The sequence below is a fragment of the Lissotriton vulgaris genome, chromosome 2_1 (genome assembly GCF_964263255.1).
Source record: "Lissotriton vulgaris chromosome 2_1, aLisVul1.2, whole genome shotgun sequence".
NCBI classification, from domain to species: Eukaryota; Metazoa; Chordata; class Amphibia; order Caudata; family Salamandridae; genus Lissotriton; species Lissotriton vulgaris.
Window position 1 is genome coordinate 1,581,164,264 of NC_141687.1, and position 22,111 is coordinate 1,581,186,374.

Here is a 22,111-nt window from a genome sequence, read left to right on the forward strand (position 1 = left end):
CTAGGACTACCCACCAGTGGGGGGATGTCCCCTTTTAGGACATCTTGGATCTCCCTTTGTGTGCTCATACTGGAATCACTTGTAGCACTTCGGCCTAACTTACCAGTGTTTTTTTTCTACAAAACCTTTCTTTTGGTAGCCAAATTGGGAATGAGACCTTTCCCCTACCATCTGTTTTGGGGGCCTTGTGAAAATACTTTCAGTTTTTTTTATCTCTTCCTCCTTCTCCTGGAGGAAACCCTGACCATACTTTTGGGAGTCCCCCAGATATCTTCTTGGACACTCTGGTACTGATCCAGAGGTCTGCCTCTTCAGCAAGCTTCCTCAGACGTGAGTCCCAGGCTCTCCACACCACTGGAGTCAAGCTATCCAGGCTGAATGAAGGCTGATAGCCAGAAACCGGTCCTTGGATGCTTGATTCCGGTCTGGGAAAGACATGGCTTGGTAGTTCGGACTGGACTGTTCCCATGGGGCACAGGGTCAGAGCTGATTTGCATATAGCCAGTGTCTAACCCAGGGTGGTGTGGAGTGCAAAAAAACGATGGATTTAGGCCCAGATCCTTGTACTGGGGTGAATGTATGACATTGTTCTACATTCTGTCCATCAACTGTTTTTTGCAATTTTCACCCCGAGTGTGCTGGGTATACTCAGACGTGAGTCCCAGGCTCTCCACACCACTGGAGTCAAGCTATCCAGGCTGAATGAAGGCTGATAGCCAGAAACCGGTCCTTGGATGCTTGATTCCGGTCTGGGAAAGACATGGCTTGGTAGTTCGGACTGGACTGTTCCCATGGGGCACAGGGTCAGAGCTGATTTGCATATAGCCAGTGTCTAACCCAGGGTGGTGTGGAGTGCAAAAAAACGATGGATTTAGGCCCAGATCCTTGTACTGGGGTGAATGTATGACATTGTTCTACATTCTGTCCATCAACTGTTTTTTGCAATTTTCACTCCAAGGATAAGTCAGCTTGCTATTCACTAGGCGCTGGTGTAGCTCTGTAAAACAAGTATTGAGCATGTGCTGCCTACAAATTAGGTTGTTCAGCCCAACATAATTGTCAACTTTGCCGCCCCTCTCACAGTCTTCTAGTCAGTAAATGCTGGACTAGTGCAAGAAATCCACCCAAGACTGGAGAGTTTCTGAATCACATATGGTACTTCTCAGAGGTTCTGCCCAAATTTAGCAATAATATGGTTTTCATGGGGCATATTTTGTTTGGTCACTCACTGCAAGTGTGAGAAGTTTATTCCTCACCACTGTAGGCATGTGCTTCGATAAGGTACCCCTCCAGTACTCCTTTGAACCCTGTGTACACTCAGAGCTATCTAATAGACAGAAAGCCCTTTGTCTATATCATCTCCCACCACAAAACTGGGCATTATATCTTCAGGGATGTGAACTTTCTTGTCTCCCTCAGATATTCCAGGTAGCTGCCACCAATGGTGCTGGACTATTTCTGGCCTCTTGTCTTCAATTCTTCTAAGAAGAGGTTGTTTGAAGGCACACAGCCCTCTGTCCTGACAGTGGCAGATGGTTTCCCTCCTCTGCGTGCTCCTGCTTAGAGCTTCTTAAGACTCCTCAGGATTGGATTGCATCCTTGTAACCTCCTCTTATGGATGGAGGGTTATCTGACGGTCCAGCTTTATGACCTTCTTTCCTGAACACAGCTCTCTTTCCTTGTAGAGTTTATGCAGCTCAGGCCTGTTGAGGCCATCCACACTGAGCATCGCCATCTCAACGATACATTATTAAGGAGAACAACGGTCCTTAGGATTAGAAATTCAAAACAATACAATGGAATATAGACTCGAATCAGTACTATATCAGAAAGTTTTTCAGTACCCAGCCGGGCCTGAATCTTTTTAATCAAAATATATAAGCCAAGGTAGGAGAGACCACCAGAGGGGTCTGATTCAGAAGCTGATAGGGTACAAGCCTGTACCTATCCAGAGCACACTTGAACAAGGTTCAGAAGTGAGAGAAATAGGAGAGAGAGAAAAATTAAAGAATATCAGGCAAAAAGAAAGTGGGAGCCAACTGTCCCTTGCATCATTAACACAATTGTAAAGCAAGTTCAGACAAACAATTACTGTAACAATATTGACACAATCGGAAGAGATTACAGAATTCTCAAAATGTCGACGACGTTTCGATCCCTGGCTCCTAGTTAACTGGGATCATCATCAGAACTTTATAATACAATGCCTGTTTGTACTTTTGTCAAAGCCTGTTCAAAGTGGGAAAAATGAGAAGAAAGAAAGAAGGTTCTTGTTTAGATACAGCACTTATGTCAGGTAGTTATATACAGGAATACACATTTCAACCATCCGTGTCATGCCAGGGTGCTTGACGGTAGATTGTGCAGGCATTCTCAGAACCATCACATTTATGGTGTTTCAATTCCATACCTTCTAATAAAGTGCACGCGGATTTGAGAGCCGAATCGATCGATTACCCTAGGTGACTGTCGACAATATCGTGACTGTGGCTATGGTGTCGATGTCGATTCGGGAGCTGGTGTTGACGCTGATTGTGCATGCAGATCATGAATGGATCAAGATAGCAAGACTAACTTAGTGCCTATTGTGATTTAGACAGTGTAATGGCGAGCAGCGGACAAACCTTTCAGAGCAAGATGCTCCAATAAGACGGCAGAAAGTAGGGTTCGGTAGATGGAGGACAAGACGTCTATAAAAGAGAAGGGCAATTACAATTGTGCCAGGTGACAGGCAAGGTGGGCAGTTTTGTGGCAAGACACATAATTACCTCGGGATTGTTAACTGGTGGACATGTTACTGTCAACCGTTCGTGGTGATGCTTTCCAATGGAAATTACGCATTGGATTCGGCAACCTAGGGATAGGTGCTCGAAATAACTCAAGGTCTGAAAAACAACGAGATTCTAATTAAAAGACAACAGTGACTGCCTGTGAACGGAGACGGAAAGAGCCACCTTTTTTAACCCTTACCTTGGAAAACAGTCATTACTGCCTTGCTCGAAATCGGAGCAGAATTCACTCGGCGTGCTCAATGGCCCCGTGCCGACTATGCGGAAGTCCGGAAGTGATTACCGGCCATCATGGTGCATATAAGTGCGCAGGGAAAGGGGAGTGAGGATATGTGTCATAATGGCGGCCATCTTAGAGAGGTGTCTCTTATGTGAATCGTTAACCAAAAACGGGTGATTCAGTGCTTGCATTTATACATTTGACAGTTGTTTGGAAACATATACAAAAAATGAATAATGCATTCAAGTGGGAATTACTTGGAGCAATCTTTTGACCAGCATATATACATTATTTGAAACCATCTTTAAAACAATCTTTTGACCAGCATATATACATTATTTGAAACCTTCTTTAAAACAATCCTCGGTTGTCATAATTGGGGATTATTTTAAAAGGGCTTTTGGTCTGTGTTTGAGCAGTCTTTAAAACAGCCCTCAAATGCGTTAAAGAAGTCCAGCCCAATCTTCAGTGCGATTCAAACCATTCTGTATAGTATCCAGAAGTATGATACATTTCAGTTCCTCTTTATTAAGAAGCTGGCTCATGCTTCCTCCTCTAGGTGGAAGCTTTAATGTCTTCAAGACGGTCCAACGTAACTCATCCTCCTTGTGCTTGGCATTGGTGAAATGTTCCACAAGTGGGGCATTGGGAGTTTGACAGCGAATCAGACTCTTGTGCTGGCAGATCCTTGTTTTTACCTTCTGTGATGTTTGGCCTACATACATTTTGTTACACGGACATTGAACCATATATATAACATTACAGGTGTTACAGTTAGAAAGGGAAGAACTTGTAAAAGTAATGTTGTTAAATACTCTTTTATTTCCTTCAATGGTCATATCACACACACTGCAGTTGCCACATTTCACATGTCCGACAACGGGGGACAGACCCCATATGGCTTCAAGTTTTGAAGATTGATTGGGACTTGGTAGTGCTGCTCGGACTAAATGGTCCTTCAAATTTCTACTTTTTTAAAAAGCAAATAAAGGACTTTCAATTTCCAGTGCGCCTGCATTAATGATAGGCCAGTGGTGAAGTACCATTTTCCTCATTTTATTAGACACTGGGGAAAAAATCATGACACATGCAAGTCTTTCTTGTGGTGTCTTTGGAGTAGGTGTAAGCAAGGTTTCCCTGGGTCTGTACCATGCTCTCTTGAGTGTGTTTTTCATAATTCTCCTTGGGTAGCCCCTATTTTTAAGTTTGTCTGCTAGAATGGCACTTTCTTTGAAGTAGTCCTGCCTGCAAGAACAATTTCTCCTGATTCTCAAGAACTGGGAAAATGGTAGTGAGTCACGCAGAGCTCTCGGATGATTACTAGAATAATCTAGCAATGTGTTACGCTCTGTAGGTTTTCTAAACAGACGGGTCAGGAGGACTCCATCCTGGTGAAAGATGGTAAGATCCAGAAAGTCAATAGAGGATTTATTGGATGTCAAGGTAAAATGCAGGCCACAACAATTATTATCCATCCAATGCAGGAAGTGGCGTAGATCATTGACTTCACATTTCCAAATCATGAAGATGTTGTCAATGTATCTACGCCACATACTGATTCCTGAATGGAAGGGGTTAGATGGGGACAGTATCACCTCATTTTACATCTCGTTCATAAACAATATGGCCAAATTTGGAGCAAAAATTGCGCCCATACTCGTGCCCTTTATCTGCTGGTAAAAGTGACCATTGAATGTAAAAAAGTTCTTGGTCAAACAGATTTCAAGGAGTTGCAAAATGAAGGAAGTCGGTATTGCATGTGGTCGTGGGCGTGTGTCCAAGGTCTTCTGAATAACCCTAAGGGCAGTCACCTGAGTAATATTTGTATAAAGGGACTCCACGTCCATAGTGCAGAGAGTATCTGTTACTGGATCAAAAGGGAGATTTTCGATCAATGAAATCATAGACATGGAGTCTCTCACGTAACATGGGGTAGAAGGGACAAATTCCTTTATGGAAAAAATCAATGAAGGCTCCTAGCGGCTCGAGGATAGATCCACAAGCTGAAACAATAGGGCGTCCAGGTGGTGAAGTTAAACTCTTATGAATTTTTGGGAGAGTGTATATCACTGGTGTCCTAGGGCTTTTGATATTTAGGTAATTAAATTCTTTCTTGGTTAAGAAGCCATCCGTTACCGCATCTGTGGTGATTTTATTTATCAGTTCCTGAATTTCTTTTGTGGGGTTGGACGCTAACCTTTGGTAATGTTCCCTATTGTCTAGCTGTCTCTGTATTTCCGTGGTGTAGGAATCTAGATCTTGGAGAACGATACCGCCACCCTAATCGGCACTTTTAATGATCAAAGAGTGGTTCATTTTTAGTGTGGTAATAGGCTGTTTCTCCTTCAATGTAATATTGTAAGGAGTGAAACTGTGTTTGTTTTGCAGGATGGAAAGGTCTTTTAATACCATTTTCTCGAAGGTAATTATCTCTGGGGGAATCATACCAGATGAGGGCAAAAAGGTAGAAGGTGGGCGGAAAGGAGTTAGAGTATTACTCTCCTGGCTGGGATGTAATTGAAAAAATGCCTTGAGCCGAACTCGTCTAAAAAACCTCATTAGTTCCGTTTGTAGTTCCAAATAATTGGGAGGGGTTGTGGGCACAAAGGTGAGTCCTTTTTTGAGAAGGGAGATTTCGTCAACCCCTAAAGAGTGTTTAGAGATGTTAAAAATTGGGATAGTTTCTATGTGTGCGGAGGGAGAGTTTACCACTGATAGTAATTGTTCCTCGTCCGCCGCTCCCCTGGTGGGTTGACCCATCTTTGGGTTTTCTTGACCTTGCCTCTTTGGGGTGTACCTTGTTGGCCTCTCTGTAAAAAAGCGTTCGTGCCTGTGTTCTGATGTGCACCACCCCGTCTAGATGTGCTACTTCCTTCACCTGCGTCCGAATTGTCGGACGATTCAGCCGAGGTATCTGAGAAGCCCACTAAATTACGGCGTCTATTATACCTGCCCCAGGGTCTATACTGTTGGAAGTTGGAATATACCCTATTTGTATAGAAATCCTTTTGTAAATAAGGATACGTTACCTCTATATTGTATGATTTTATGTCTTTTTTGATTTTATTCGATTTTTTGTTTTGTTCTATTCTCTGATACTCCGCGATGGTTTTATCTACCTGTTCAAGAAGTTTCTTGCTGTCTTCAGTTGTGCCAGAGTCTTGGATTTGTTTTAGAATATCAGAGATCTCAACCTCAAGGGATTTTAACGTCTCAACGGCAGTATCGATACCTAGTGCCAGCCAATGACGTGAACAAGTTGTTCCTATATAGCTGAAACTAGATGTATATTTAGGATTATCTGTAAAGATCCCTGGTATATTGCAGACTTGTAACCCTAAGGGGATTACATCGGCTTTTAAATAGTCCGTTAGCATCAATATCATCAGTTGCAAACGGACCTGTATCTTTTTAAGTCTTTCAAGTTGATCGGGAATTGTGGTATTCTCCTGACTAGGGACTTCTGAGTTTTCTGATAGAAGAGATGGGCCAGAGCAAAGTTGTTTTAAATATTCGTCTGTGTAGAGTGGAGCATGGGCTGACATAGTGCAATGCTTTTAGAAAAAGGGGGGGTAAAATTCAAGATGATTGAGAATTGTGAAGAGGATTGGAGTACTAGAGGACCCAGACCCACTGGGGGTTTGGACAATAGAGAGCCCTTGCAAACCAGCGTTTGCGCTCAAGTCTTTTCAACAAAACAAGGGAACCCAATAAGTACCTAGGGACCATGGGCAATCAATTATTAAGGAGAACAACGGTCCTTAGGATTAGAAATTCCAAACAATACAATGGAATATAGACTCGAATCAGTACTATATCAGAAAGTTTTTTAGTACCCAGCCGGGCCTGAATCTTTTTAATCAAAATATATAAGCCAAGGTAGGAGAGACCACCAGAGGGGTCCGATTCAGAAGCTGATAGGGTACAAGCCTGTACCTATCCAGTTACAAAAGGGGGTGGTGATGAACAGAGTGTCTGAATTGAGCAGACCACTCTTACCCAGTCCAAAGATCAGGGCTTGATCCATCACCGTTATTTATCTCACTGCCCCATCCCAGCTCAGAACCTGGCTATATGCAAATCAGTCTGTCCCTGGCCCAGTGCATCATGGGAACAGGGCAGACTAAACTACCAAGCCAATTCTTTACCAGAAAGGAGACAAGCTACTGGGGACCGGTTTCTGGCATTTCAGCCGTCTTCGGCCCGGCTTGCTTGAATCCTGATGGAGCAGTGAGAAAGGGACTCATGTCTGAGTATACCCTGCCACACCTATAGTGGCCAAAATCGATTTACAAAAGGGGGTGGTGATGAACAGAGTGTCTGAATTGAGCAGACCACTCTTACCCAGTCCAAAGATCAGGGCTTGATCCATCACCGTTATTTATCTCACTGCCCCATCCCAGCTCAGAACCTGACTATATGCAAATCAGTCTGTCCCTGGCCCAGTGCATCATGGGAACAGGGCAGACTAAACTACCAAGCCAATTCTTTACCAGAAAGGAGACAAGCTACCGGGGACCGGTTTCTGGCATTTCAGCCCTCTTCGGCCCGGCTTGCTTGAATCCTGATGGAGCAGTGAGAAAGGGACTCATGTCTGAGTATACCCTGCCACACCTATAGTGGCCAAAATCGATTTACAAAAGGGGGTGGTGATGAACAGAGTGTCTGAATTGAGCAGACCACTCTTACCCAGTCCAAAGATCAGGGCTTGATCCATCACCGTTATTTATCTCACTGCCCCATCCCAGCTCAGAACCTGGCTATATGCAAATCAGTCTGTCCCTGGCCCAGTGCATCATGGGAACAGGGCAGACTAAACTACCAAGCCAATTCTTTACCAGAAAGGAGACAAGCTACCGGGGACCGGTTTCTGGCATTTCAGCCGTCTTCGGCCCGGCTTGCTTGAATCCTGATGGAGCAGTGAGAAAGGGACTCATGTCTGAGTATAACCTGCCACACCTATAGTGGCCAAAATCGATTTACAAAAGGGGGTGGTGATGAACAGAGTGTCTGAATTGAGCAGACCACTCTTACCCAGTCCAAAGATCAGGGCTTGATCCATCACCGTTATTTATCTCACTGCCCCATCCCAGCTCAGAACCTGGCTATATGCAAATCAGTCTGTCCCTGGCCCAGTGCATCATGGGAACGGGGCAGACTAAACTACCAAGCCAATTCTTTACCAGAAAGGAGACAAGCTACCGGGGACCGGTTTCTGGCATTTCAGCCGTCTTTGGCCCGGCTTGCTTGAATCCTGATGGAGCAGTGAGAAAGGGACTCATGTCTGAGTATACCCTGCCACACCTATAGTGGCCAAAATCGATTTACAAAAGGGGGTGGTGATGAACAGAGTGTCTGAATTGAGCAGACCACTCTTACCCAGTCCAAAGATCAGGGCTTGATCCATCACCGTTATTTATCTCACTGCCCCATCCCAGCTCAGAACCTGGCTATATGCAAATCAGTCTGTCCCTGGCCCAGTGCATCATGGGAACAGGGCAGACTAAACTACCAAGCCAATTCTTTACCAGAAAGGAGACAAGCTACCGGGGACCGGTTTCTGGCATTTCAGCCGTCTTCGGCCCGGCTTGCTTGAATCCTGATGGAGCAGTGAGAAAGGGACTCATGTCTGAGTATACCCTGCCACACCTATAGTGGCCAAAATCGATTTACAAAAGGGGGTGGTGATGAACAGAGTGTCTGAATTGAGCAGACCACTCTTACCCAGTCCAAAGATCAGGGCTTGATCCATCACCGTTATTTATCTCACTGCCCCATCCCAGCTCAGAACCTGGCTATATGCAAATCAGTCTGTCCCTGGCCCAGTGCATCATGGGAACAGGGCAGACTAAACTACCAAGCCAATTCTTTACCAGAAAGGAGACAAGCTACCGGGGACCGGTTTCTGGCATTTCAGCCGTCTTCGGCCCGGCTTGCTTGAATCCTGATGGAGCAGTGAGAAAGGGACTCATGTCTGAGTATACCCTGCCACACCTATAGTGGCCAAAATCGATTTACAAAAGGGGGTGGTGATGAACAGAGTGTCTGAATTGAGCAGACCACTCTTACCCAGTCCAAAGATCAGGGCTTGATCCATCACCGTTATTTATCTCACTGCCCCATCCCAGCTCTGAACCTGGCTATATGCAAATCAGTCTGTCCCTGGCCCAGTGCATCATGGGAACAGGGCAGACTAAACTACCAAGCCAATTCTTTACCAGAAAGGAGACAAGCTACCGGGGACCGGTTTCTGGCATTTCAGCCGACAAACAATTACTGTAACAATATTGACACAATCGGAAGAGATTACAGAATTGTCAAAATGTCAACGACGTTTCGATACCTGGCTCCTAGTGAACTGGGATCATCATCAAGACAGGACAATACATCGATATTGTCGACAGTCACCTAGGGTAATCGATCGATTCGGCTCTCAAATCCGCGTGAACTTTATTAGAAGGTATGGAATTGAAACACCATAAATGTGATGGTTATGAGAATGTCTGCACAATCTACTGTCAAGCACCCTGGCATGCCACAGATGGTTGAACTGTGTATTCCTGTATATAACTACCTGACATAAGTGCTGTATCTAAACAAGAACCTTCTTTCTTTCTTCTCATTTTTCCCACTTTGAACAGGCTTTGACAAAAGTACAAACAGGCATTCTATTATAAAGTCCTGATGATAATCCCAGTTCACTAGGAGCCAGGGATCGAAACGTCGTCGACATTTTGACAATTCTGTAATCTCTTCCGATTGTGTCAATATTGTTACAGTAATTGTTTGTCTGAACTTGCTTTACAATTGTGTTAATGATGCAAGGGACAGTTGGCTCCCACTTTCTTTTTGCCTGATATTCTTTAATTTTTCTCTCTCTCCTATTTCTCTCACTTCTGAACCTTGTTCAAGTGTGCTCTGGATAGGTACAGGCTTGTACCCTATCAGCTTCTGAATCGGACCCCTCTGGTGGTCTCTCCTACCTTGGCTTATATATTTTGATTAAAAAGATTCAGGCCCGGCTGGGTACTGAAAAACTTTCTGATATAGTACTGATTCGAGTCTATATTCCATTGTATTGTTTTGAATTTCTAATCCTAAGGACCGTTGTTCTCCTTAATAATTGATGCCCATGGTCCCTAGGTACTTATTGGGTTCCCTTGTTTTGTGGAAAAGATCTCAACGATACATGGCACAGAGGAAGGGAACTTGAATTTAAAAAAAGGAAAAACAACCAATCGGAAAATTAGGGAGAAATTAAAAAGGATCAACAGGCAGATGCATCAAAGAAAATACCGGGAGCAAACGGGCAGATTCTCAGAATCTGGCCGTTTGCTCCCAGTATTTTTGCATTTGGGATGCATCATCCCAAATGCAGAAATCGCAATTAAAGGAATCTCTAAATAGCGATTTCTTAAATTGCTCTTGCATTTAAGGAATCCCAAAATGAGATTCCTTAAATGCAATGCATGAAACCCCAAAAAATAGTGATTTCGCTAATAGGGGGAGCAAATTACCATGAAGTTGAACTTCGTGGTAATTTGCAAAAACTTTGTGCATTTTTCAAAGTTACGTGTTGCACACACACATGCCCTTAGGACATGTGTGTGTGTAACATTTGTGCACAGGTCCAATTCAGGGGTGCAACAGGGTGTCCTTTGGACACCCTGGCACCCTTGAAATAGCGGAACATTAGCGATTCGGTAATAGCTAATCGCTAATAAGGAATGGCTTTCCCATTCATTCCTATGGGCCTTTGGCCTTTGGCCCATAGGAATGAATAGGAAAGCCATTCCTTATTAGCGATTAGCTATTACCGAATCGCAAATAAGGAATATGTAGGAATCGCTAATAACATTGCGATTCCTACATGCATCCCGTTTTGCGAGTCTTTAATAGCGATTCCTTAAAATTCGCTATTAAGGACTCGCAAAACATAACTTTGATGCATCTGCCAGTCAATTGTTCTTTTTTTAAAAATTGTATTTATTTATTTATTATTTTTTTCCAATTGCAAAGTACGTACAGATGAAAATTCCCATCAAAGATCCGACGATGATCCCCCGCCACCCCCTTCCACAGCGGGAAAAAAAAATACATTGTGAGATTGGAAAAAAGGGCACAAATAAGCAATAAGTAAAAAAATCAAGAAAGTGAAAAAAGAAATAAATGCAATAACAGAGAATGAAAGTACATTCCTATATATAACCGTTACAGGGAGATAGACCCAGCTCAGTCAGACAAGCATAGAATGAGCGGAAGCTACAGTACACAGTCTACTCCGACGGAGTGAGCCAATCAGTCAGTTTGTCCCACACCTCCAAGCCCTTCTTCCGGCCCCTGCGTCCCTTTTTGGAGTAAACTGCTTTTTTAAGGTGGTATGTTTCTACGTATCTAGCAAGCCATTGAGAAAATGAGGGAGGCTCTGGGTCTCGCCAAGCTGTAGCAACACATATTCTCCAAACGGCCATTGCTATGAAAATTAAGCCCTCCCTTTTCAAGTGTGGTGTTTCTGCTTGTGTCCCAAGCATAATAATTCTGGGGTTCAAGGTTATCGGCTTAAAGGAGACTTCTCTTAAAAACCCCAGTATTTGGTTCAGAGTGGGTGAGAGCTTTGGACAAGAAGCAAAGATATGCACAGAGTTGGCCCCGAATTCAGCGCATCTAGGACAGAGAGTGCCTTGCCCCGTCCCCCACTTTGCAATTTTGTTGGGAGTGATATATAAGAAAAAGATTGTTTTAAAGTGCTGAGTTGTGACAGAATGAGTGAATTAAAGAACACATTTCCAGGGGTATCAAGTTTATCATGCCATTTGTCTGCGATAGTTTGTAGGTCATCCAGCGTCTGTCTATTTATAATAGTGTATAGGAGGCCAATTCGAGGAGTCAGTTGTTTCCGCAAAACATTAAGAAGTTCCACCTCCGTGAATCCTGAGGCACCCCCGACCTTTCTAGAGAGAAAGTCATAGATAGACAGATATTTAAAAGCGTCCTCTCTCTTGAGGCTGAATTTGACTAAAAGGACAGAAAAGGGGATAACTCCCTCACTGGTAATTAGGTCACCTAATTTTCTAATACCTGCCCTATTCCAATCAGAGAAGTAGGCCTTTCCAAAGATATCGGGGAGGTTAGTATTATTTTTAAAATGGGAGAATAATGATTATATCTGCCTATACCAAAACATCTACGGATGCTTCGGAAGACCTTTAATGAGCTAAACAAAGTCTTGAATCTAGCCCGTTTGAAATATCCAAAGGTAGTTTCTCGTAACAGACATCACCAGGTGTTCTCCCCAAGCAACAATTGAAAGAGAGAGGGCAGCGCTGTGGGATAGGTATCAGGTAGTTCTTTGATTAACTCAGAGCTATATTGCATGACAGCGGCCCAGTAATACAAGGTGATGTTAGGGAAGGCCCAACCTCCTCGATCTTTTGGCAGGCATAGTTGTCTGAGTGCCCTCCTGGGTTGTGAATATGCCCAAATCAATTGTGTATATATTTGTTGAAATTTCATAAGGCTGGCTTTGTTAAATTCTAGAGGGATTGTGCGAAAAAAATATAAGAGTTTGGGTAAGTAGGTCATTTTTATGACATTACATCTGCCAACTAACGTGAGGTGCAGGTTGTATATTTGCTTCAGTACTTTTCTGGTTTGTGTAGCAAGCGGTAGTAAATTGTTCGAAACAACTTTGTCCAAATTAGAGGATATGAGAACTCCTAAATATTTGCCTTTAGGAACTACCCTATGGTCGGCCCAGGAGATTTGACTACTTGTTATTATGTGGGTCTTGTTTTTATTAAGAGCATAACCAGAAATTTTTCCGAATTTACTTGCCTCCCTTTCCAAACCCACTATTGGGCTTAATGGATCTGGTGAAGTAATGGCCAAGTCATCCGCGTAAGCTAGGATTTTGGTGCTGCAGCCTTGGTAGTTAACCGGTAAGATGTTCTGGTTGTTTTCAATCTATTTGATAAAGGGGTCCAGATACAGGGCAAATAGCAGAGGGGAGCAAGGACACCCCTTCCTAGTGCCGCGGGAGATCTCAAGTTGCTCGGTTAATTGCCCATTTATAGAGACACAAGCGGAGGGTTTTAAATAGAGTGTTTGTACAGCTTGTATCAGTTTTGGCCCAAAACCCATCCTCTTCATGACCGCCCACAGGTATCTCCAGGAGACCCGGTCAAAGGCCTTTTCGGCGTCCAGTAATATTAGACACAGCGGCGTCAAATAAGGTGATGGATCTCCTAACGTGCTCTGTTGTGCCCTTTCTTGGGATAAACCCATGCTGCCACTCTGATATGAGGGATTCCACTACAGAGGAGATTCGGTTTGCCAGTATTTTAGAGAAAATCTTGGAGTCACAGTTAATGAGTGTTATTGGCCTGTATGAACTCATGTCCAGCGGGGATTTATGTTTTTTAGAGAAGATTGCTATCCTGGCATTAGACCAGGAGGATGGAGGTGCAACCCCTCTGAAGATAGATGTCACTAGCTCTGATAAAAATTTTTGAAGTTGAGGTGCAAAAACCTTATAAAATTCTACAGGGATACAATCCAACCCAGCGGCTTTATCATCAGGAAGGGAATTAAGGGATTCCTGTATCTCTTCCCAGGTAGGGGTTAGGTCTAAAGCCTTGCTGGAGTCAGTGGAAAGTTTTTGTAGATTGATCCCACTAAGATATCTAAAGATGTCATTTTTAAATATGTCAGCTGGATCTTTATTCTCCTCGGTATATAGTTTAGCATAGTAGTCCTGGAAACCCTTTCGTATCAAATCAAAGTCTTTGGTCTTTTCTCCAGGTTGGAGTTTAATTGTGTGTATCTCATTACTCGAGATCTGCTGTTGGGTCCTAACTGCCAAGTAGTGCCCTATACGATCACTGCATTCATCATTTTCTTGCCATGTGCTCGCCCATTTTGCAGCGGCTTTTTCAGAGAAGATCGCTCCTATTCTAGATCTAGCCAGAACAACCTCATCTTGGATACTCTCAGTGTTTAGCCCTGCTTGAATGGCTTGGGTTAGCTTAATTTCAACCTCCTTAAGCTTCTCCTAAAGATCGTTTATCAAAAGCCTCTCCTTTTTGTTTCTGCCCGCTGAGAAGCCAAGCGTCTCGCCCCTGATGCCTGCCTTGAGCGTGTCCCAAACCACTGCCAGAGAGGCTGACCCCAAGTTTATATCTAGAAAGTCCTGTATCCAAACCTGCATGTGTGTTTGGTATGCTAGATCCTGAAGTAAAGCTTTCTCGAAGCTCCAGGAGGAAGGCGTTCTCGGTTTTCCCAACTACTTGATGTTAAGGATAAGAGGGTTGTGGTCAGAGAGAAAACGCTGGGCAGTCTCAATGGTGCTGTTATTAATGAGAGAGGATGATATAAAAAAATAGTCGAGCCTGACAGGGTGCGGTGAGGGGCAGAGAAATAGGTGTAACAGGGGAGCGAGGGATTCAAGTAAGCCCATGCATCTTTCAAGCCATGTGTCTCAGCCAAACTGGTCAGGGCCTAAAAAACAAGTGGCTCTCTGCCAGTATACCTCCAGCTATTATCGTTTGCCCAGTTACTGTGCATATGTAAATTGAGGTCACCACAAAGAATTATGAGAGTGGGCCAGTGGGCTAGTTCCCCTGATACGAGGTTGATAACTCCAGGATCATCCGTTTTGCTGCCATAGATTGAGCATAATGTAAAGGGAAGACTACCAGGAAGAAGGCATTCGGGAATAGCCCATCTACCTAGAGGATCCACTTTGACCCAAGGGGTGTTAAGAGGGAGTCTTTTTTCTGCCAGAATGCCCACCCCTCTGGCTTTAGAGTTTTGGGTAGTTGTCCCCAGAACTTTGAACCCTAAAAAGCCCAGCAGTTGTTTCTGTGAGCCTTCAATGTGTGTTTCCTACAAGCAAAAAATGTCGCCCCTCATAGATCTAAGACCCTGAGACACACTTTGCCATTTAGAACGATCACTAAGTCCACAAATGTTCACACAAACAATTCTTAAAGTATCTGAGTTAGCCATTTAAAAAGGATTTGTAGTAGCCGTCAGTGCCAAAAAGAAAAAAAGAAAAAAAAGGGAGTACAATCTGTTAACATGTATAGATACTGACATAGAGGATGCATTACAACAAATTTCTGAGCCCATTTTTCCAATAAAAAAAGAAGATTGTGCATCACCCCCCCCCCTTTTTATGGAGCAATCAGGTAAACCCTGAATGATGGCCATCTGCATGAGCCCCAGCCGTCAGCCACACCGGAATAAGAAAAAAAAAACAAAGGCCCAGTTTAGATTCTTGCTCTAAATAGCCAGTAGTCAAAACGTCTTCCTGCAGATTACTGTGTGTAAGATAATGATGTAACAAGAAAAGATACAGAGAAAGAGAGAGAGAAAAAAAGAGGTAGAAGTACATAGCGGCATGTGAAAGAGCGGGTTTTGTCAATTATAACTTAGTTCATCTATTGCTGCCTGTGGACTTCAGCTCGGCCAAATATTCCCCAGCCTTTATTTTGGAAAGGAAGATTTTGGTGGTTCCATTATGGATGACTTTGAGCCTGGCGGGATTCATGAGATACACGTCCGCCCCTTGCTGTTGAAAAGGTAGGATTAATTGTCTTAGGCGCCATCTGCGCTCCACTGTCTGATGACAGAAGTCTGGCTTAGCGAAGAATGTTATTCCATTGGCACCTTTTTTAGAGTTGAAGCGGGCTTTGTCGTAGATCATTTCCCTAAGGAGAAAATTACCGAAATATACCAAAAAAACTCTTGGGTGCCCTCCAGGAATGTGTTGTCGCTTTAGATGAAAGGGGAAGCGATGAGCCCTCTGCACCTCATGGTTCCAGTCCCAGCCAGTCTCATCAGGGAAGGACTCCTGAAGCAATTTGACGATGAAACACCTTGGGTCTTCCCCCTCCTTCCCTTCAGGAATGCCCAGTAAGCGTAAGTTGTTTCGACGCTGGCAAATTTCCTGGTTCTCCATCTTTGTCATCAGGTCGACCAGACAGGCTGTATTTGACTCTCCAAGTTGTTTGGTGACCAGACTTTCTGTCTCTAGTTGCTCTGTTTGTGCCTCAACCATCATGACTTAGTCACTGATGTCATAACAGGTTTTGTTTGGGCGCCTTAACCACTTTGCAGCTTCTTTGCAGCGTTTTTTGCTGCTCGGTTATCGGCCCTGACCTCTTCATGAAACTCCTTTATTGAAGCTAGTATGGAGGCTAATGAGGGTTCAAATGGCTCAGCCAGCAAGTTTTTGGATCTCCCCACTGAGTTGAATTGTGGTCATCCTCCACAGCTGGATATGACAGTTGGAAGTCGGAGTAATACCTTTTTAGCTGGCTGCGCCGCTTACTCCTGCTACTGGGCTTTTTGGGTTTCTGAACGGTGTCAGTGTCCTTGTGCAAGATCTAGCTGTCTCCTTTGCTGGCCCTTCGGACACGTCCTCACTTGATGAGGAAGGGGTGCCGTCTGCGACGGAGTAAAAATGCTCCAGACCTGCTTCGGGTGTCCAGGGTGGTTGAGAGCTGGAGGGCACCACCAAATTTTGAATGACCTTGTCAATCCCCTCAGATTGTGAGTCGTTAGTCATCACTGAGCTAGGAGCGTGGGATGATTGCTCGCTGTGGAGGTATTAATTGTCAATGCCCAGTGCCTGAGGTACAGCGTGATCGCTGGAGGATTGCTCTGGTAGGTAAGAAGTGTCTGTGTTTTTGGGTACTACTATGGTCTGAGCTGGAGCCAGAGTGCCGCCTGTAGCCTCTTCTGAGTCGGGTAAGGGTTCTCCCCTAGAGCTCTCTTTTGTCACGACCTCCTCTGACTGAGCAACTGTTTGGGGTTTGGCGATTATGGTGGAGTTGTTGCCAGTATTTTTTAGTCCCAAAAATATATTAGCCGGGGAGGTGTGAGCTATGTCAGAGTCTATTAGGTCCTTAGCCCCCATGCCCCCCCCCCTGACTTGATCGCCGGTTTCCCCTGTGGTTTGGTCCCAGCACTAACCTCATGTCTGTGGCTGGCTGTGCCTCCCGAAGCTCCTCCTGAAGTAGCAGCGCTGACAGTTGCTATTGCCGAGTCCTTGGAATTTTGCGAGTCATTAGTAGTAACCGGTGTCTTCGTTTTGGAGCTACTCCGCACCCCTCTGGCACTCATGTTGCTCCTCTGCCGGTAATTCTGCAGGGTCGGACCGCTGTGCACTTCGCCTTCAGCCGGGAGTTCAGCATGGTTGAAAGTGGCAAGGAAAATGCTCGCTGTCAAAATATAGCGCAGGATCTCTCGCGCCTGTGGGCCAACAGTCGCTATAGCGAGGGAAAGTAGTGCTTCCAACACAGCGCTAAAGATCTTCAATTTACCAGGAATCATTATCAGCATGCCCCCCCCGCCCCTCGGATGGGGAGCTTTGAAGTTCGAGCGTGCGTCTGGCCTCGCCGGGTTAAGATCTATCTCCCCATCGCTCTGGCATCGGGCATCTGGCAGGTCTGCGCAGGGCGGCTGGCCGAGCTCAGCGCTTGCAGCATGGGCGGCCGAGCGGCGAGAAGCTCACGTAGATTCCATCTTGCTCTACCTGTCTAACATCTCTATGGGAGGATCAAATTGTTCTAAGATTACTTTTCTGGCATTTTCAGTGTACACAATATCACTGAATGGCACTGCACAAACACAAGTCCTAATCCTCACCTCTGAACATGAATGTAAGAAAGTGGGTTACTGGTTGAGAGAGGAGAAACCATACTCAAGAGGGAACCACCCAAATTAACCTTTGCTCAACCCTCTACTATTGTGGCACAGAGCAGTCAGATTTAACATTTAGGCAATGTATAAAGTATTTGAGCAGGGAGTCAAACAGAAATAAAGTGAAACACAGCACAAGAAAAATCCCACACCAATTTAGAAAAATCAAGAACATTTTAATAAAATATTTATTAAGATCAAAACAATCTAATCAGTAGAACCAGAGATATATCATTTTGAAGATTTAAGCGAATATAACGCCAAAAGGCACAAAGCGCCAAATGTGGTTATCTGGTCATACCGGATGAGGAAAAGTCAAAAGCTCAGGCAGTCTGTGATGGAGCACAGGCTGGATACAGGGACCAAGTTAGGTCAGCTGCACAAGATTACCTTAAATCCTGGTTGTAGAGCTCTGTGAGGTTTCATGTTCAGGATGCTTTGTGCAGCTGAGGTGATGTGAGGTCCTGGTATGGAGATGCATCACACAGCATAGGTTTTGAGAAGCTGCAAGGCTGCAATGCAAGGTCCTCCATCATCATCCAGGATGCCGTCCATGATGGGCTGGTGATGCAAGGTAATGCATCAAATATGCGTTGTGTACTAGCAGGTCATCAATAAGGATGCAGTCGATGAGGGGCTTCATGCATCATGTAGCTGCAGTCCTGAGGCTTCCATGTGAGTGGCATGTATAGCGCAGTGGTTCTGATTTGGAGTTCTGTGAGTCAACAAGTTGCCTTGCTGCTGTGATGCAGAATTTTGGGAAGTGATCCATTGAGCAGAGTCAGTTCTCCTGAGACCACAGGTGGACTGGCAGAGCGCATTTAGGATAACTTTGAAGTGTTGAGGACAGAGGTGGCACCTCTTGAGAGGGCAAAACTCAAAGCTGGCAGAGTCCTGGTGCTGGGTTCAAGGTTTTTGGAGCCTGTTCTTTCACTGAGGCTCTGATCAGGAGGCCAGCCAACTAGCAGTTGGAATCACTCTAGTGGTCCAGGTTTCAAGATGGAGGTCCAGTCCTTCTCACTCAGACAGGAGGGTAGCATGATTGCATAGCAGGGCATCCGAGTGGCCGTCCTTCCTGTAGCGAAGCAGCACAGCAGTCCTTCCTCTGTATCTTCGACAGGTCCACATGTGTATTGAAGAGTTGGAGCTGAGGGTTCATTATTTATACTTTGTACCTAATTTGAAGACAGAGAAGGTACTGTAGGTTTTTCAAAAATTTAGACTGCCTGGATGTACTATGAGTACATAGTACATCCAGGCAGTCTTAATTTTTGTGACTGTCACTGACTACTTTTTAATGTTGGAAGAGTGGGTAGCATCAGAAAAAATATCACTTTCAGTACCCCCTCATCCAATTTTATAACACCTTTTTTCTTATTTTTTACACACCTTTTTGTGCACTGGGACATCAGTCCCCCCTTTTGTGCCAACATCCTCATAATTGAGTAGCAAGACCATAGTAAGACCTGTCTGACCGGTTGTGGGCTCTCCTATCATCTGGGCCCCACTCCGTGAAAGCTAAGTGGCACCCCTAGTGGCGGTCTTGAATGAATCCCAAACGATGAAGGGCAGTTCCGTGTGGTGACTGATGGGCATCCTTGCCTGACCACTATGTGGGTCTGTCGAAGGGATGACCTTAGATAGATATACACATGGCAGGGTCATTTAGCCTTTCATGTTAGTTTACAGTTTGCATATATATTAGCTTCTTCTTGTTAGACCCTCTGATATTTTTTGCGTTGTTCAATATATGTAGGGAACATATCGGAGCCTGGTCTTAAAAAATTACCTCTGGTCCTAATCAATAGTTGTTGACTGTAGGTTTCTATCCACAGTGATGTGAGGTATCCCCTTCTGCCCTGCCGTGGTCCAGCTTTTCTTGGGAAACAAAAGACTAGTGATAAACCCTTTGTGATTGTGTTCAGGCAGGGCCTTTGTGACATGCAAGTTTTGTAGGTGAAACCACCACCACCACCACCACGTTAAGTCAGAGTGCCCCATCCTACTAACTATCCTCCTTATAAGTCATTTTCTCACAATTCACAAGAACCTTCTGACAGCTACATCAAGTCATAGAACCCAGGAATAAGGCTGCAGGCACCAAATGCTTAGGACAGGAAAATGCCAAATTTTCAGGATTGTGATTTCAATTCAATCTATGTCATTACACAGGGCTTTAAATTGCAATTCTTAATACACCAAACTTGAACTTTAAACCTACCCCCAAATGAAAGTTATCACTTAGTAAATGTAATGAAGAAACCCAGTGTTATCCTATGGGAGAAGTAGACCTTGAAGTAGTGAAAACAAATGTAGGTGTTTCTCACTACCAGCACATGTTAAACTTAAAAGTACATATCAAACTTTTTATGTACACTGTATCCTGCCATCTCGTCTGTTCAGGACCTACGATAGAGGTGATTTATATGTATTTAAAAGGATGTTTTGAGCGCGGTTGAAGGTTTATGATTATGTTGCAGTCAAACGATGGAAGGGAGTTTGTTTTCCCACGGATCAATAAACTGGAAACATGATTCTTTCACAAACTGTAAAACAAAAAACTTTGAATATGGTATAATCTGTCCTTGCGATAAACTTTATATCGGGAAGACAAATCAAGAGGTACGACAATGAATTTGTCAGCACAAATCAAGAATACGGAAACATATAGCGACAGCACTTCTGGTCACTCATTGGCAAGAACACAAACACCTTGAAACAGATCTAAGATGGATGGTGATATCCTCGATTGAAGTAGGTGAATGAGGAGGTGACCTAGAGTGAAAATTGAACCAACGAGAGGCATTCCTTATCATTAATTTCAATACAGCCCAAAATGGGCTAAATGAACAAACAGAAGTACAGATCCTGTGAGCACCGGGCTATCCTGGCTCCACATGCTTACTTGTCTTAACATTTGTGTACCTTGGACAAATATTCATATGACAAATTCCTTACTTTCGGTGTTTGAAAATACTGTTATTGAACCTAACCGGTTCTAACACCCACCTAACATCTACAGTGCCTCCAAAAAACAACACTCCTGGCCCGTGCAGACTAAAGAGTCATTAAATACTTATAGTTGAATTAAATATACCTCACAATGATGAGGTGTGAAGTTTTGCTATCGCATTGACAAAATCATACTTTCATGTTTATGATCAATGGCTTGCCACACGACCTCTATGAGTGCTCTCATTCCTTTGTTTATAAACATAAAGTTATCCTCGTTCAGAAGTAGGAATGATCACAAATTGGCAGCAGTTGTCAATAAAGTTTCTCAGATTCATTGGAAATATGCTAAAATTCACCTCGGAAGGTACGTGCCGTCAATGCACCAGAAGTGATTCCACGGGCTTAGGTGCTGTTTCATTTGGTACACCGAGTATTTGAAGGAGAAAAAACAAGTACGTTTGAAGCTTAAGCATCGGGTATCGCACTGAGAGAAAGTTACAGAGAGCATCTTGATGGATTTTAAATGTGAACGCTAATGTTGTTAGGCACTCTGCTGTTTTTAATCTGTTTTTATTTACTCTGGGGAAATTTAAAAATAAGCTGAAACTTGAGAGGGCTGGTGGGATTCAAACCCTGAATTTTCCTTAACTCAACACTATTGGGTGCCATTTTGGAGGGGGTGCAGTCTAGTGTTCCATTCAGGAACACATAAAGAGAGACGCTGCGCAAGCGTGCAGTGGATGTGCGCAGCAAGTGCGCAGCTGGCACCCCGTAGGCGCACCAAAGGCAAGCCCGTCTATATCCATCTGCGACTCAGAAGCAACCGGCGCCAGCTATGTTGCCAAGTTTTTACCAGGCAACATTGACACTCATAACCCCACACTATTATACAGCAGAGAATAACTGTTGATGTTGGGTAGAGGCACCGGTCGTTGCTCCCAATACCTTTTATCAGTAGATTCAGACCACTTATCTGTAAAGAGTGTAATTGGAGTTCCACCTACAGTCTGATAGAGTAGGTTATTTAAGTAAGACAGAGCATGTTTCTGATTTGGCTGGGGTTGCGGGAGTGGGAGTAAGTTGAAATCCATCCTTATTAATACTAGATCTATGAAAAGGCATGAACACCAGCTTTTCGACCTCCTTACAGAGACACAGCCAGATGTCATGTTTGCAACAGAAACATGGCTTAACAATGGCTCCAACCCTACCATTGTTTGTGCACTACCATCAGACTATAAGATACTTAAGGGGGACAGATCTGACGGTAGGCCCCGGGGGGGTGGTGGTTATATATAGAAACCCACTCTCCTGCTAATTAATACCTTGGACAGTCTTAGAAGGGGCAGAGGGAATTGGCTTACATCTGACAGTCTCAGCTCATCAATCTATCATGGGTGCATTAATCTACCGCCCACCGGGACCAGCAGGAACGTTCTTG

The 22,111-nt window shown here is 44.2% G+C and overlaps 1 protein-coding gene across 1 annotated transcript in view; it reads right to left on the bottom strand.

Moving 5' to 3' along the window:
- The window catches only part of LOC147732932 (von Willebrand factor D and EGF domain-containing protein-like), a 1,979,930-nt gene that overhangs the window by 429,013 nt on the left and 1,528,806 nt on the right, over nucleotides 1-22,111 (bottom strand). The window lies entirely within an intron of this gene.